Here is a 16,595-nt window from a genome sequence, read left to right as displayed (position 1 = left end):
TTGGAGCCGGATCAGGAGCACCCTCTTCATCCTCTGACATAGGGAGGTCCGGTGCGTCTAAGTCCACCGACTCGGCCTCCCCAAGGTGAGAGGAGGTCTCAGAAATACCCGAGCCTGTGGACTGAAGCCCCTCAGTGCGACCAGCTGGCAAGGTAGGAGGTGCGGTGGATGGGGCCAGTGAAGGTCCCTGAGCCATGGAAGATGCCATGAACTGGGTGAAGGCCCGTTGCATAAAGGTGTTAAAGTGTTGTGCCCAGAGAGTTTGCTCTGTAGGGACAACCCCAGAAGTAGAGGCCTCAGCGGGCTGAGGTGTGTTTGAGGTAGCTGGGACTGAAGGACCAGAAGGTAAGATCGGGAAACCTGGAGGGGAAGGAGGGAGACCAATCTGTTCAGTTCCCCCTTGAGGAGACCAAGCTATAGGAGCTTGATAAGAAGGCACTGGTGGGAGCTCAAATGGTGAACTGCCCAGAGAAGCAGGGGGAACCACGTCCGCTTCACTGGACCTGAGCCTTTGTGCCCTGGAGAATTCTTTCTCCAATGCCAGATGTCTCCTCGTGGCCTCTCGCTCAGCCGTCCTCGAGGGTTCTGCAGACAGATGTTTGGTTTTGGCTTTTTTCTTTCCCCCCGCGCCTACATCAGAAGATCTGCGCTTGGATTGTGCAGGGGGGCAACTGAACCCTGCGAGGTCTGAGGAGAAACACTATCTGCCATTGTGAGCCGGACCTTCCAAATGGGAGAAGCCCTGCAATGGGGGTAAACACGCAGATCAAGTTGTCCGGGAGGGAATCTTTCCCGTGCCCTAAGACAACCACAATGGCAAATAGCCAGACAGATTAGTAAAGCTGCCTGTTTAGGCCCTGCTGGCACAGCGCCGCGAGCTATTAGAACAGTTGGACAAACTCTCCCAATAAATGTGTCAGGACTAAGGTTATTAGACAACACAAACGCTGAGAGAAAGGAGAATCCTTCTTTCCTAGATGCAATCCTTGAGAGGATCAGAAGAATTTGTGGAATACCCCCTGGAAAGCCCAACACAGCAGGCTGTCAGATTGTCTTTGCAGGCCTAATCCGACGGTGTGAAAGCCCCACCAAAATGGCCACACCTAGTATGACAAATCAAAATGGCGGCCACCAGCCTCGTGGTCGTCAAATGGCAACGCTAGAGGAAAGGGAAGCGCTGTATGAGGGCCTGCCAGGCGGTCAAGGGGCCCACGGGACTCAGCCACCCAGTCTTCGCTCCCTTCGAAATTAAGGCAAACAACTTGCGATTTGCAGCTCAGAAAACAGGTCTCCGCTATTCGCCCGAGCCTCGTGGCTCCGAGGAGGAGTAATCCACTCGTCCAACCTTCCGGCTCGACTGCACTCCGTTCCTCCTGGGGAGATTCCCCCTCTCCATTGCAATCAACGAGCCAGAAACGGACTCGCAAGCGGTGAAGGAAATCCCAGTTCGCGCCAAAAACTACGAGCCGAGTAAAAAGCCTCCTAGCGCTGAGGGAAAAGCCCTCACAGCGCCCAAACAGCCGATAGAAGTCAAACCGCTAGCTATCAGGGAAATTCCTTACAGCTTGAGACGGCCGAAAAGGCTCCCAAAACGCTCAGGGGAATCCCCTTCGCAGCGCTCAAAGGCGGAGTGAAACGGAGGCAAACGGCAACTCAAGGCCTCCAGGGAAGCGCTCCCTGCAGGGAGTCCCCTGAGGACTGACGTATAGCAAGCCAAAACCTTTTTACAAGCTTTCAAATAAGTAAGTAAATTAAAGAAAAAGGAAAAAATAACAAAAGAGAATGAATCCTACTAATTCACTTCACCTAAAGCTAATACAAATAAATTGTTTGAGGAGCTATGCTAAGTTGTGTCCTTACTGAGCCAAGACTAAGAACAAACTGGGGAAGGACAGCCCCAAGGAGGTGTGGCCAAAGTTTGATCTTAGTCTAAACTGAGCAAGGAGGCATTGATAACCCATTGGTGGAGGCTACATCTCACATGCTGTAGAACAGACTGGTATGCCCCCGCAATGCAAGCTCTTATCCATCGGCCGATCGTGGAGGCCGAGACCTTCCGACCCTTTGAAGAAGGGTGGAAGGAGACAAAAAGTGCCTCAGAGCTGCGGAAGGCCTCTGTCCTTTTGATATAATAACGTAGAGCCTGGTGGACATCCAGGTAATGCCACTGACATTCCAGGTCATGGGAAGGATGCAGGCAGAAGTCCGGAAGGACGATATCCTGGGCCCTATGAAAAAGAGAATTAACTTTGGGGACAAAGGTAGGGTCTAAACGAAGGGTGACCCGGTCCCGGTGAAAAACACCCAGATCCTCCCTGATTGAGAGAGCCATCTCAGAAATATGATGGGCCGAGGTGATGGCCACTAAGAAGGCGACCTTAAGGGATAAGGACCTTAAGTCGCACGAACCGAGAGGCTCGTAAGGAGCCTTGGTAAGAGCCTGAAGTACCCGAGGTAATTCCCATGAGGGATACCTGTGGATCACAGGTGGCCTGGTATTGGTTGCGCCCTTGAGAATGGAACGAATCAAGGGATGCTGACCCAGAGAATGAACAGTATTGCAAGAAAGCAAGGTAGAAAGGGCCTGCGCAAGGTGTTAGGTGCCAATCCTTTATTCAGTCCCTCCAGTAAGTAGTCCAAAATATTCGGGACAGTTAATGTCGATAAAGATAGTTGACGAGTGGAACACCACCGAGAAAAATTCTGCCAAGTGGCATAGATGCGGTTTGTAGCCGGCCTACGGGATGACCGAATTATGTCAATGATCCCTGGGGAACAGGACTCCTGGGATAAGAGCCGGCGTTCAAGTGCCAAATGGCTAACTGGAGCCATTGTGGGTCTGGATGAGTCAGGTCCCCCTGGACCAGTGATATTCGATCTGGAGGAATTTTCCAAGGGCACGATTGGGAAAGACCGACTAGGTCGGCGAACCAAGGTCTCCGTGGCCAGAAAGGGGCTACCAAGAGAACCTCCGCCCTCTCCAGCAGAAGCTTGCAGATAGCCGCTGGGAGAAGGGGGAGAGGGGGAAAGGCATAAAGAAGGCCATCCAGCCATGGAGCCCGAAGGGCATCTACTCCCTCTGCTCCCTGAACTGGGAAGTGTGAAAGGAACCGCGGAAGCTGTGCGTTTGTCTTGGAGGCAAACAGATCTATTATGGGAAGACCGAATCTGTGAGTGATTTCCCTGAATAACCTGGGGTGCAGACGCCATTCCGAGTGGTCCATGGTTGACCTGCTCAGGAAGTCTGCCCTCTTGTTTGCCTCCCCCGATATATGGTCCGCCCTGAGGGAAGCAAGATTGGTCTCTGCCCAGGATCCCAATTGCTGGGCCTTGGTCAGGAGTGCACGGGATTGGGTGCCCCCCTGCCGGTTCACATGGGCCTTTGCTGCCACGTTGTCCGTAAGGACGAGCACATGTTGTTTCACAATGTTGTGCCAAAAGTGTCGAAGGGCTAGATGTATGGCCCTGAGTTCCAGCCAATTGATATTTTGTCTCAGGTCCGACCGAGACCACCGTCCTTGGGCCCAATGAGATCGATAGTGTGCTCCCCAACCGAACAGACTGGCATCTGTTGTGATCGTGAGCCGACCAGGTTCCTTGAACAGAGACCCTTTGGTCATGGCTGGACAAAGCCACCATCGAAAGGGCCGTTTGGGCTGGAATTGCTGTCTAGGTCGTGGGGCCGGTCTGTCAACCGAGCGGTCCTGCCTGGGAGTGAAGGGTCGAGGAGGTTGAAGTGGCCGCAGACCGAAAGGACTGCCTACAGTTGTAAGGGGTAAACCGTCTATCGGGTCGCTTAGAAAGGTGGGCCAGAATTTTCTTTTTATCCTTGTTCTCGGTCAGAAATGGGGCTAAGGCATCCCCGAACAATTTGCTACCTTGGTATGGAGCTGCTGCCAGATGCCACTTGGACTTGGCGTCTGCCTGCCAGTGCTTGAGCCATAGCATGCGGCAGGCTGTCACTTTAGACGCCAAGGATCTGGAGGAAAACCGAGCAGCGTGTAGAGTCACATCGGAAGCATATTCCGTCGTGGCTACTAACTTGCTCAGGTCCTGATGCGTGCGGACATTGTCCGGGGGGATCCTAGCCTGTGGCTGACGTAGCCAGATGAGGGCGGACCTGGTGAAAAAGGAAGCTGAAGTGGACACCCTGATGGACCAGGCCGCTGCTTGATGTGACCTTCTAAGGGTCATTTCCGATCTGCGGTCCTCAGATTTTAAGGCCTCTGCCATATCCCCCGAAATAGTGGAAGGGGAGAACAGATGAGACAGGAGTTCATCCACCGTGGGAACCTTCCACGTCTTATCTAATTCTGAAGCCACGCTAACCCAGCTTCTTATCATTCCCACCTGGAAGGGGAAAGGTACCTGGGGAAGTCCATTGTTTTTTAATTGCATTGAGGAACAAGGCTGGGCATGAAACATGGTGTTGAGCGACCACCGGTTCAACAAAGACGGGGTCCACCTCTGAATCCGTTGTGGAAGCCACTGGAGCGGATTGGGTCGGTCCCCCGTGTGCAACCGAGCTAACCTTGCGAAGCAGGGGAAGAAAGAGAGATGGATTGAATAGCCCTCCGAACGGGGGCGGATCCGGTGTCGATTCTTCCTCCTCTGACCACGAGGCATCAAGAGCCTGATCCTGTTCCGGGGTCAATGAGACTCCACTAAGGGAAGAGTGGGAAGGAGAAGGAGGGTCACGGGACGTGAGAGAGGGAGGGAAAGCAAAGATTCCGCCCTGGGCACCAACGGGGTCCTGACCGCAAGGGCCCTTTCCACCGCCTGAGCCACCAGGGCCTGGATCCTATCGTCCAAGGATGGAAGGACTGCCTCCTCCCCTCTAAGCCCCGCGGCTGTGGGCGTAAAGGTGGCCTCTGGGGCCTGCAGGGCCAGTGGGGTAGAGGGAGACCTGAAGGTATGTATTTCAGGTACCACATCAGTTTGACCATAAGAGGTGGAAGGTTCTGCCGGCACCCAGACTTCCTGAGGAAAAGAGGAAAGACCGAGAGGCAGATCAAAGAAGGTGGACTCAGTCTGTACAGTCTCAGCCCTGGCCTGTTTTTGAGCCTTTGAAAACTCCTTTTCCAATGCCTGGTGTCTCCTGCTGGCCTGTCTGTCAGCCAATTTTGAGGTTTTCCCTCCAGAGGCAGCCTTGGGTTTGACCTTGGCTGCGATCCTACCAGCAGCCTCTTGGGATGAAGAACTGTGCCTTTTCCGGGCTGAGGAGGAAGGAGAGGCGGCCCTGGATTAGGAAGCCATGTTATCCTCCATGCTGGTATAAAATCTTCAGGTGCGCGAGAGGGTGCACCTGGAAAGGGGATCAATTGGCTAATAAGGTTGTAGGGCAAGGCTGGAATTAGGTTGCCCTATCCACCCCCCCGATCACCGAACCAATGGTATCCAAAGAACCAGTTCTACTTGCAGCTGCTATGACTTCCACCGGAACGTGGATTTCGGCCTGCTAGTGAGGCTTGCCATGTTGCCAGGCCAGCAATATAAAAGGTGGCAACAGTACAGCATCAGAGGCTAGGAACTACTGTATAATCAGCAAGCCCAGAGGTGACCAGGACTTGAGACACCAAGAGGCCCAATAACAAGGTCTTGGGCCTATGCCAAGGATAAGAGGAAAATTTCAACTGCCAGGTGAATCTCCAAGGATGACCTGAGAGAATTTATTCCCCCCCTCAGATAAACCTTGGCTGCTAAAACCAGTGAAAGGTCCTTGTCAATGAAGCCTGAGTGAGGCCTTAGTTGGAGCACTAGAATGTTCTAAAATGGTGGCCTAATAGAAAGCTAAAGCCTTTAAGATGGCGACCGTGACTGCGGAGATGCTGTGCAGGGACTCCAATTAGGGGACTGAGAGAAAGGTGCCCTTAATTGAAGCAGACACAGCCTAATTAATTGGAAAGTTCTATTTGTACTCCCCCCCACCTTCCCTTGCAGTTAGCAAGGCTCTAAGACCACGCGGTCTCAAAATGGCATCCGTGACTCACCGCGAACACCCTGTGCGGTTCCGGATTGATTGGAACCTACCTGGCCTGTCACGCACTTCTCGGGGAGAGAGGACTGGAAAAACGCTCTCCCCAGCTGATCGTCGGTGTCTTGTGACTCCAGAAGCCTCCAGAACGATCAGAAATGCGAGAAGCAATTCCGAGGCCCCTTCGGCCTCCGCGAATCAATCCGGGCTCTTTAAGCCCTTCGGAGTTGCAGCCGCATGCTCCGATGCCGGGGGGGGGAGATGGTGAGAATGGAGAGGGGGAATTTGGAAAGGGCTGGAAGGAGGAACGGATGGAAAAGACCCCCCTTTTGAGAGGAAAGTGTTTCAGGGAGGGGAGTAGTTTGAAGGAAAAAGCGGAATCCTGTTTGAAACTGAAACCTCCTGGAATCAGCAGGAATAGTCCTCTAAAGGAGCGCTGGTCCCAGCGCTACTTAGGAGACTAAAGTCAAGGATTCTGTAACCTAAGATATTAAAGTTAATGGATAATCCACTAAAGAGTAACTACCTCCCTGTGAGCCAAACCTACACGTCTGTCTTGGGTAAGATCAAGTCGAAAACTGGGGAATCAGGCCCTGGACAGGCGTGGCAAGTTTGGCTGACTTGATCTGATTGGGCAGGAGGATTAAGTTAACCCATTAGTGGATTATCCATCTCCAGTGCTGGAGAAACTTCCTAACAGTGAGGACAATTAACCAGTGGAACAGCCTGCCTCCAGAAATTGTGGGTGCTCCATCACTGGAGGCTTTTAAGAAGAGACTAGAAGTCAGTTGTCTGAAATGGTATAGGTTCTCCTGCTTGAGCAGGGGGCTGGACTAGACGATCTCCAAGATCCATTCTATTCTATTCTGTTCTGTTCTGTTCTATAAGGAATATATAAACACAGATTAAAGACTTTTTTCTAACTAGAAGCAAAGTATATCATATGCTAAATTAATTGACCAGCTATTTTTGTTGCAGCAAGTGAATGATGTAATAACAAAAAATAAAGGGACATAAGAGGATCTGTGTAGTTCAGGAAGATAAAATGGCTGCAATGGGGAGCTGAACAGCAAGAAAAAAAAACCCTACATTTTTCTTTTATGCAGGAAATCTTTTCAAGATAGATACAGCTGCCTTTATCAATAATCCAGATGTGGATGAAGGATGAATCTTATAAACCTTGTGAACTCTCAAGCTTCCTCCTTCTGTTATATATGCAAGATGGACAGTGTTTAATATTTATATGTTATGAATATGTAGGGATGTAGGTCTATACATATTTTGTATATAGTATGAATATGTTGTATATAGTATGTTTAGGTTTGTGTCATATATGTGTTCACTTTGAGAGTGGGCAACTAAATTTCATTATTGATGTACGTTGTTGTGCCCACAGTAAAAAATGACAATAAAGGTTATCTTATCTAAACAATATAAATTATAGCAAAAAGTGGCTCCCTTTCTTCAAAGTCCAGAATTTTTTTTATTTCATTTCATTTCATTTCCATCCTGCTAAATGAAACAGTCTCTAGGGGGCTTATAGTACTATTGAACAAATTTTATTTTAAATTTAAACAAATTAAATTTGTTTTATTAAAACAGATTAAATACTGAAGTTTTACAGAAGAAATGCCATTAGTTAAAACATAACTGAACAACGGTAACAATAAACCAGCACAAGGAATGAGAGAGTCATCTAAACCTTGACCGGCTATTCCACAGGACTGGGGCAGTCACAGAAAAGAGCTGCTTCCTCCCTTCCTCCCTTCCATCCCAAAATCACAGGCGAGGAGTGGGGTGTGGAGCAGGGGTGCAGTTCATTCCTTCCTGGTTTAAGTGCACTTAGATTCTATTCAGATGGTTCTCAAGGTAATTTTTACAAAGCCATGAAGATCTTTATAGGTAATTATCAACATTTTAAATTGGAACCAAAACATGCAGGCAGCCAATATTGTGCTCATACCATTGCAGTACTGCTAAATGGCTTCATTTATCAGCTTCTGTGCTTTCACATTCTGCTGAACGTCACCAAAAAATAGAGGGTGTTGCACTCTAGGGCTAAGAAAAACAAGAGTTGTTCTTGCCAGGTCCGTTATCAGACAAAAATTAGATAAATGGCTTTCTTTGCCAACCACCTTTGCATATTTGTTTTATTTGTCTGGCTCCTCTTTTTACCACAACAGCACTAAGCAGCTAACAACATATAAAAATATTGTCAAAATTCATATTAAAACAGCCTTAGAAAGAAGCAGAAGCCACGAATCCAGAAACAGATTATGGATCAGAGTGACTCTGTTTAAAGCTATCTGGGATTCAGATCCAATGGTTTCTAGTCAAAAATAATTTGGTACAATTCAGTCTGAATTTGATTCATTCCAGCCAATTCATAATAGCCTGAAGATACTGGATAAGGACACTGATAACATTAATTCCTCCTCCTACTTTTATAATCCAGAAGGATACCATAATTGATGGTATCAAAAGTTGCTGACATTTCCAACAGACTAGGACAGATCCTAACAAAGGTCATGAATAAGGCTGATCAATTCTACTTCAATCCCATATATGGATCTGAAACCAGACTGTAAACAGTAAAAAATAAGTTTTATCCAGGGTTCTCTATTATTCTCTAAATTCTTTCTTAAACATGGAAGTTTGGACATATAGGTAGTCCTCAACTTACAACAGTTTGTTTAGTGACTGTTTGCAGTTACAATGGCACTGAAAAAAGTGACTTATTACCATTTTTCACACGTACAGGTATTGCAGCATCCCCATAGTCACTTGGTCAAAATTTGGATGCTTGGCAACCGACTCATATTTGTTATGGTTGCACTGCCCCAGGATCATGTGATCACCTTTTGCAACCTTCTGACAAACAAAATCAATAGGAAAGTCAGGTTCACTTAAAAACCTTGTTACTAACTTAACAACTGCAGTAATTAACAATTGTGGCAAGTAAGGTTGCAAAATGGGATAAAACTCATTTAACAAAGTCTTGCTTAACAACAGAATTTTGGGTTCTATTGTGATCATAAATCGAAGATTGCCTATAGTGCAGTATGTCCAAAATGATCTGTTCTTTATCACCAAAAATATTTTTATTTTATCTTAGGCCAAAATAAAAAGAGACTAATCATACAGTACTGAGTCTGTGTAGCCAATTATAGCAATATGTGTGCTTAGATTTGCCAGTTTATCCACTTAAGAATTGCAGAGTCTGATGGCAGGAAGTTAGTAAATTAAATATTGCTTAAAAATATCTAACATCCATCAGATTACTTATTTCTCTGCATATTTTAGTCACTAAAATATGGTGACTAAATGGTTTTTTTTGGTGACTAAATGTTTTTTTTAATGGCTTTCCTTCTTTGGAATAGAATTAAGGGAGTGTCTGAGAGCATTAATTTTTAAAACTGTTTTATATTTTTTCAATTTACACATATGTAAAAAGAATAAAATTGAAGAGCCAAACAATATTTAATAATATACCAAGAACACTAAGAAAAAATAGTAAATAATATTGATCAAAAGTACAAATAGCTGAAATAATCTGAGAATTTAGACTTACAGAGTCATCTATAGGTCCCTTATTAAATTTAATGGGTCTTACTTCTGACCAAATAGCATAATATTGTGTGGGAAGTCAGTCCTTTCCCCCCAGAAAAGGAAATATTTGGGGGAATATTAAAAAGGAAGACTATTATATTTCCCCAAAGGATCTGAAAGGCAGAAAAGCAGGCCCAGTTTTTCTTAATAGCCCCAAGCAGAAACTAAGCAGGCCAGCTCTGTAGAAATGCAGATTTGATAATCCCATTCAGAAAGACTGAGGCCCCATTCATGAGCAAATGCTGCCTGCAAAAGCCCATTCAAAACAAGATCTTTTGAAATCCACTGGAGCAAGATTTGATAGCTAAACAACAGCAGAGTGATAGGATTAGAACCAGCAAACCCTTACCCAAAAATCCAACACAGGACATAGTCATCAGCCACAGCCACGGAAAAGCAGCAAATGACCTTTAGGACATAATAGGATTAATCTACCACCATTAGAATACCAAAAGGGCACACTGAAACTTAGGTCAAAGTTCATTGCACAGGAACAACTCCAAACACAAAGCCCAAGAAAGTATAAAAACCCACCACTCCCAGCTTCATTTGGTCAGCCACCCCAGAAGCATGCTGCTGTCACTGAAGTTTCTGGCAACTAAATAAAACAAGTACCTTCTTTCTAAAGCAGCCTCCATTTTGTTTATTCCCGGCTTGGACTGGACCTGAAGATTTTTTTTTCAACAATTGTATTGCATATAAAAATGGGATAATCATATAAGAAAATTTATTCACACTGCCCTACTTGAAAATCACTTATTTCCAAAGATAACAATATAAGAGAAAAACATTTTGCTGATGATGAAAGTAACCATATATAAATAAATAAACAAATTATCTGGACTCTTGAGTCTTTAAAATATTTTAAGTTTTACCCTGCATTTTGTTGACTGGAGCCTGGAAATAAATAAAAAACAAATGAAGATCTTTCAATGCCAATAACATTTAATTATGTGAATCCCTGCATGGTTTGACAATTGCATATTTTGTACATAAAATTAGTCTTGCTTAACTATTAAAATTATTAACTAAATCTAAAAGGCTTGTCATTTTTTTAAAATGTACAATTTAATTTGATATGTCATATACAAAGTTTTGAGCTTGTTAGAAGTTCAAATTACATAAAAACAAAGGTTATCATCCCAGTAAGAAATCAGCTTTTGCAATCGCAGTCTTCCAACAGTTAATAACAAATTCCAACTTTTATTTATCTATATTCCATATTATCACTAAGCATAACTGATTATTTCAATTCATATTTGCCTGCTGGACAATGCAAAAGCTTGAGGAGATAGTTATAAATTTTAGTCAGCCAAAATAATCAGTTATGAAACAAACTTACTATTTAATGATGTCCAGAGGATAGGACTAACTGGAGCATACATTATTGATCAAACAGAAGTCTTTTCTGACTGCCTTTTAGTTCATAATGGCATAAACATTTCTTTGTTACTTGCAAAAAAGGTCTCAGAGCAGATTTTCAGAATTCTCCTTTTGCCTATGAATGCAACAGATAAGATGGCAGAGAGTCCAAGAAGTCCATCACTTCTACGGGAAATTAACAAACCATTTAACTGGCACTGTATGCAAAAGATGCTGTTAAGAAAAGAAAACACCCACAAAGCAAGTAGAGTTCATGTCACAAAGCAAGCAGTGACTGACTGGACAGTTTTGAAAAAATATCATTATGCCATAAGGATCCATGGTTTTCAATTTGTTATGACATATATATGCTATCTACTACTCTTCCTTTGGACAAGCAAAATTAGAGAAAATTCTGATTTGGAAAAAAAAAAGTGTGATGAGGTTACGCTATTCTAAAGAGAAATATAAGTAAAGAATAGCACCAAAATGAGATTATAGAATATGGGTCAAAATGCTATCTTGCTGATTGAAGATAAAATCCTACTCTTTTCACTAGAACTATTTCTATTTAACAAAACAATGCCTAACAAATCTAAGGGGATTTTTCAAGTGTGAATCATTAAAAGCAAAATGCTTCTTTTGGGTAACCTCTGTTCATTTTGATTAAACTCAAGTTGCCCAACTCAGACATTAATCAACTACTCTTGGTAAGATCCAGCCTCCAGCCGCCTAAAAGTCTGAGAAAGGTTCAATGAGCAGATGCAATTTATAGTCAAAATAAAATGATAGAACAGAGTAATAATAATATGTCTTTTCTCCCTTAAAATACATTTTGCCAGTATTCATTAAATCAGAGGTCCCCATCCCCCAGTCTCTGGACTGGTACCGGGCCGCGGCATGCCAGCAACCAGTCCGCACAAACAAGCAAAGCCCTATCCATTGGATGCAGGCAGCACACAAACCCACACATTCTCCGATCTGCAGAAAATATTTCTCCACGGAACCGGTCCCTGATACACAAAAGGTTGGGGACCTCTGCATTAAATGGCATTTTAACATCAATCTAAATTATATTTTAAATATCAATCTAAATTCTATATTAACACAAATCCTTCCATTGGCTCTCTATCTAATTCTAAATATAAAAACATCTTATATTTTATACTGATGCAAACTATCTCTTTTTACTCCTAAGTAAGCAGATAATATCTGACTTGCACTGCAATTTTAATTTCAGAATCCCACAAAATTCATATCTACAATTTTTATTGACAAATAAAATATAAATTGGCATTCTAGATTAAAAATCATTTGATATCACCATATTAAGGACTGAGTTGCCATAAGTTTATTAAGTTTATTGTTTTCCTGTTTACTAAAAAGTTGTGCTTATGGAAGTTAACAACAAACTACAATAAAGGCAAAAGCAACATAAATTTAAAATGATATCAGAATTCCAAAATTAGTTTTTGGGCACAAGTCTAATCCCTTGTTCCTACTGAGTTCTATAAAATTAATACAATATAATACAACTTCACATGTACTATCTGTGCTCAAGTTTCTAGCCAATGTATCATAAATAAAACAGAAATAGAACCAACATGGCTCTCTTGCTAATAGTGAACAGTGTTAAGACATAGCACAAAACAAAAGTAATTTTAAAAAACTGGAAATATCTAAAAGCTATTTTAAATTTATAGATTTCTAAAAGATTATTATTTATCAGGCTGAAGTTTTCCTTAAAAGCATGGAACAGCTACACTGTAAATAAGTATACTGTACAACTGTATAAATCAATTGTGAAAAATGCTAGAGTAGATTCACATAATATTTGAACTATTTCTTTGCAATAACTAAGTCAACATCTGTCCCAGGTTATTTCAATCTGGAATGATGCATGCTATTTTAGTTGCATATAGCAGGTCTTATTATATCAGCATAAATTCAATAAACCCGATTTCTTTAAGCTTCAATCAACTGCTCAAAATTTTGACAGTTCTTTTAGTAGAAAAATCTTCACAGTATAAATCAGTTTCCTTGTCCTGTTCTTAGTTACAGAGATTCATAGAGTGTAATATAATTTCAGAGGAATTACGCAACCATCCTTCTTTTCTTATCACACTACATATGTTAGCCAGCTAAGCAATGCATGAATGTATGCGCCATGTCCAAATATATTTTTAGGAACATTCATTTTCAACAGAGTTTGATCACCACTAAATTTAAGCTAACAGTTTTATTTTAACACTAGACAACCCGGGACCCATTGTGACATCCTTTCAGAGATATTTCCTTATGTAAACGTAGAAAAAGAATGACCACAGATGGGCAAAAAAACAATGGAAGCGAGAGCAACTTCCAACTTCCTGTTAGATTACCCATTTGATGTTGGTTATGGAAGACTGGCATCAGAAATCACTCTGCAGAACTTCCTGCCAATTTGCTACAGGGAGGAATAACAAAGGAAACTGCACCCCATTGCCCATTCCAGAGTGTCCCCAAGGTCTCCTTCCATGATTGGTGAGGCCCCCTTCAATCATCAGTGGATGGCCCCCAATCTGCCTTATCTTACCAGTAGGCATCCAAGATACTCCTTCATTCTTCCCTTGACACACCCCATTTCAGCTTTCAGCTTTGGCTCCAAAGCAGCTGATCACCATTCACAGGTCAGATCTTGCTACCAGCTGATTGAGCACAAATCAGAATGAAATGGGAAAGAGAATGACAAAATGCTTCTTGCATTTTTTCTTGTACCATATAACCTATGAGTTTCTGGGAAGTGCAGCTGGAAGGTGCAGCAGTATTGAAGTGGTTATAAAACTGCCAAATTTCATTTCCCCAGAAGTCATGGGTCCCAAATTTTATACAATCTGTACATTAGACCATAAGCCCATCTGAGATATATTGATTCAAAAATTGTTGCCTGAGATGCACTGTTTCACTAAATTGAAAGCTATCAGACACCAAGTTGAAGGCTAATAATCAGATACAAGAGTTTTATATACAGATAAACTTTTGTGTATTAGTCCGCACAATCACTGTTAGTTTTTAATGTACCATATATATTGTTGTTGCAGAGAACTTAACTATTTTCAGGAAAATGTAAGTAGATGATAATCACTGTCTGGGATGTTTCAATTCCCACCATGGATGAATGGTTACAGAAGCTGATGGAGTTAGCAGAGATGGCTAAATTGACTGTTTTGATAAAAGAAAAAAATATAAGTACATTTTTTTCTACTTGGAAACCACTTCTGGACTTTGTGCTTGAGGTGGAAAAAAATGATGCTATGATTTTGGGTTTTACTGATTAGACTGATTTATTGATATAGAAATAAATTGATATAGTTCATACTATTATAGAAATGTAAAAAGCTGAGATTCTATCTTAATGTCTTATTTTACTGCAACAGAGGGAGTCGGAAGTCAACGCCTTTTGCTTCTTTCCCTCCCTTTCTTCACACTTTTCTTTTTCCCCTTTCCCTATTGTTGTCCCTTACTGACTTAAACATACAAAGAACGGCTGCAGGACTTGGGTTTGGCTAGTCTAAAGAAAAGAAGAAACAGGGGAGACATGATAGCAGTATTCCAGTATTTGAGGAGCTGCCACAAAGATGAGGGGGTCACGTTATTCTCCAAAGTACCAGAGGGCAGGACAAGAAACAATGGTTGGAAACTGACCAAAGAGAGAAGCAACCTAGAATTAAGGAGAAACTTCCTGACAGTGAGGACAATTAACCAGTGGAACAGCTTGCCTCCAAAAATCGTGGGAGCTCCATCACTGGAGATTTTTAAGAAGAGGCTAGACAGTCACTTGTCTGAGATGCTATAGGTTCTCCTGCTTAAGTGGGGGGCTGGACTAGAAGACCTCCAAGGTCCCTTCCAATTCTATTCTATTCTATTCTATTTTGTATTTTCATATTTTATGTTATAAATGAATAAAATTATAAAACATGATAATCACTGTCTGCACCTTTTACATTTTATTTTTCCACTTTTTAGTATTATATCTTATCCCAGCAAACAGATCTGAATATATATTTCTCCTTTTCAAGAAACATACTCTGTGCAATAATGAAACAGACTGGTCCACCAATGATTATACTAAAATAATTTTGTAGATCCTCAAGATATCATAAAATTGTAGTATTGCAAAATAGTTTAAGCAGATCAGCACTAAATTATCTTATGTTAATTTTATTTTTTATTTGTACATACCAGTACAAAGGGAGTTGAAGGAAAATTTAAGAAATATCAAACTGCTACTGAATCAAACAGAACAATTTTAATTTACAATTTATCATTTGAGCAAAATAACTCTGAATGTGATCTGTAGAAAAATAGTGGTGCATACAGTAGTTTTCAGAATCACTATTATAATTCAATCTATAAAAGATTAGGAAAGTGAAATTTAAGTAATGTGCTTTTTATTTTCAAACAGGCATCTTTATATCCACGGGGGGAAGGGGCGCTCAGCCACCCTTCTGGCTGCTGTGCCAGGGCTGCTACCCTCTTCATGGCAGCGGCATCGCCTTCCATGCTGGTCCCATCGCAAGCTAGGCACACCCCCGCACACTCACGGGAAGGATGGGAAAAGGGGTGGGCAGTGCTGGTGTTGGGGGAGGGAGTTGGGGGAGGAAGAAGGGATCTGTGGGGGTGGGGAGTGCGGGAGGAAGAGGAATCCAAGATGCTGAAATCTGGGTGGGCTCCCAGAAAACGCGCACCGAAGAAGTGAGGGGAGAAGGAAGAGAGGAAGAGAAACAGCGGGTGGGCGGGAAGTGCCCCGTTTCTTCTTCTTCTGGTGCAAACTCTGTGCTGAAGCCAGAATGGGGGGGGGATGAGGAGGAGGAAGAGGAAGAGGAAGAGTGGCGATTGACAAACTCTGCCAGCCAATCTCTTTGGGGGAGAGGGCACAGGATGGAGAGGATGGCAGCTTGCCTTGGAGAGGGAGAGGGACAGAGAGAGAGAGGGAGAGAAAGAGAGAGGGGGGGAAAGAGAGGGAGAGAAGAGAGAGAACCTTTTGACATCTAAAATGAGGATAACAATGCATATTTCCTTTTTTACCTTTTATATATATTTATATATATATTTATATATATTTATATATATATTTTATATATATTTATATATATATTTATATATATAAATAGGTCCTATATATATATAGGTCCCACTCGTCATCTTCAGGCTGGGGTCTTCGGCTTCGTGCCTGTGCGAGCAAAGTGTGATTGGAGCTGCTGTCTCTCTATAAATACTGGTGGGGGTGGGTGGAGTGCTGGCTTAGTTGCTGTAGGTGGATTGTTTGGCTGTGTGGGAGCCATTGTTTGTGGATTGTTTGGCTGTTTCGTAACATCCTGAGTAGTTGAGGTGCTGGCTGTGTGACCATTAGTCTTTTGTGTTATAACGACCTGGGTAATGGGTTGTGTGATTACATTCTGAGATCTAGTATAGTGATATCCTGAGTTTTGTGTTGCAACATCCTGGGTGGTTGGCTGTGTTGTAACATCCTGAGCTTTAGCGTTGTAACCTCCTGAGTTCTGTGATGTGATGTCCAGAGCAGAAGGCTGTGATGTAGCATACCGGGCTTTGGTTTGGCTCCGAGTTTGCGGTCTAGCTCTGTGTTCATGGCGTGTGTCCGTTTGCTTTG

At 43.0% G+C, this 16,595-nt stretch overlaps 1 protein-coding gene across 2 annotated transcripts in view; it reads right to left on the bottom strand.

Moving 5' to 3' along the window:
• PTER (phosphotriesterase related) overlaps positions 1–16,595 on the bottom strand; it is a 57,238-nt gene that overhangs the window by 23,770 nt on the left and 16,873 nt on the right. Inside the window, exon 1 of one of the 2 annotated variants that reach the window (XM_015811211.1) lies at positions 10,199–10,206. The exons of the other annotated variant lie outside the window; for it this stretch is intronic. The gene's annotated coding sequence lies outside the window, so the exon portion shown is untranslated. Of the gene's footprint in view, positions 1–10,198; positions 10,207–16,595 lie in introns of those variants that run through there. 2 annotated transcript variants of the gene reach the window in all.

The sequence above is a fragment of the Protobothrops mucrosquamatus genome, unplaced genomic scaffold (assembly GCF_001527695.2).
Source record: "Protobothrops mucrosquamatus isolate PMUCROS unplaced genomic scaffold, P.Mucros_1.0 scaffold33, whole genome shotgun sequence".
Classification (NCBI taxonomy): domain Eukaryota; kingdom Metazoa; phylum Chordata; class Lepidosauria; order Squamata; family Viperidae; genus Protobothrops; species Protobothrops mucrosquamatus.
This window is presented reverse-complemented; position numbering and strand designations above follow the sequence as displayed.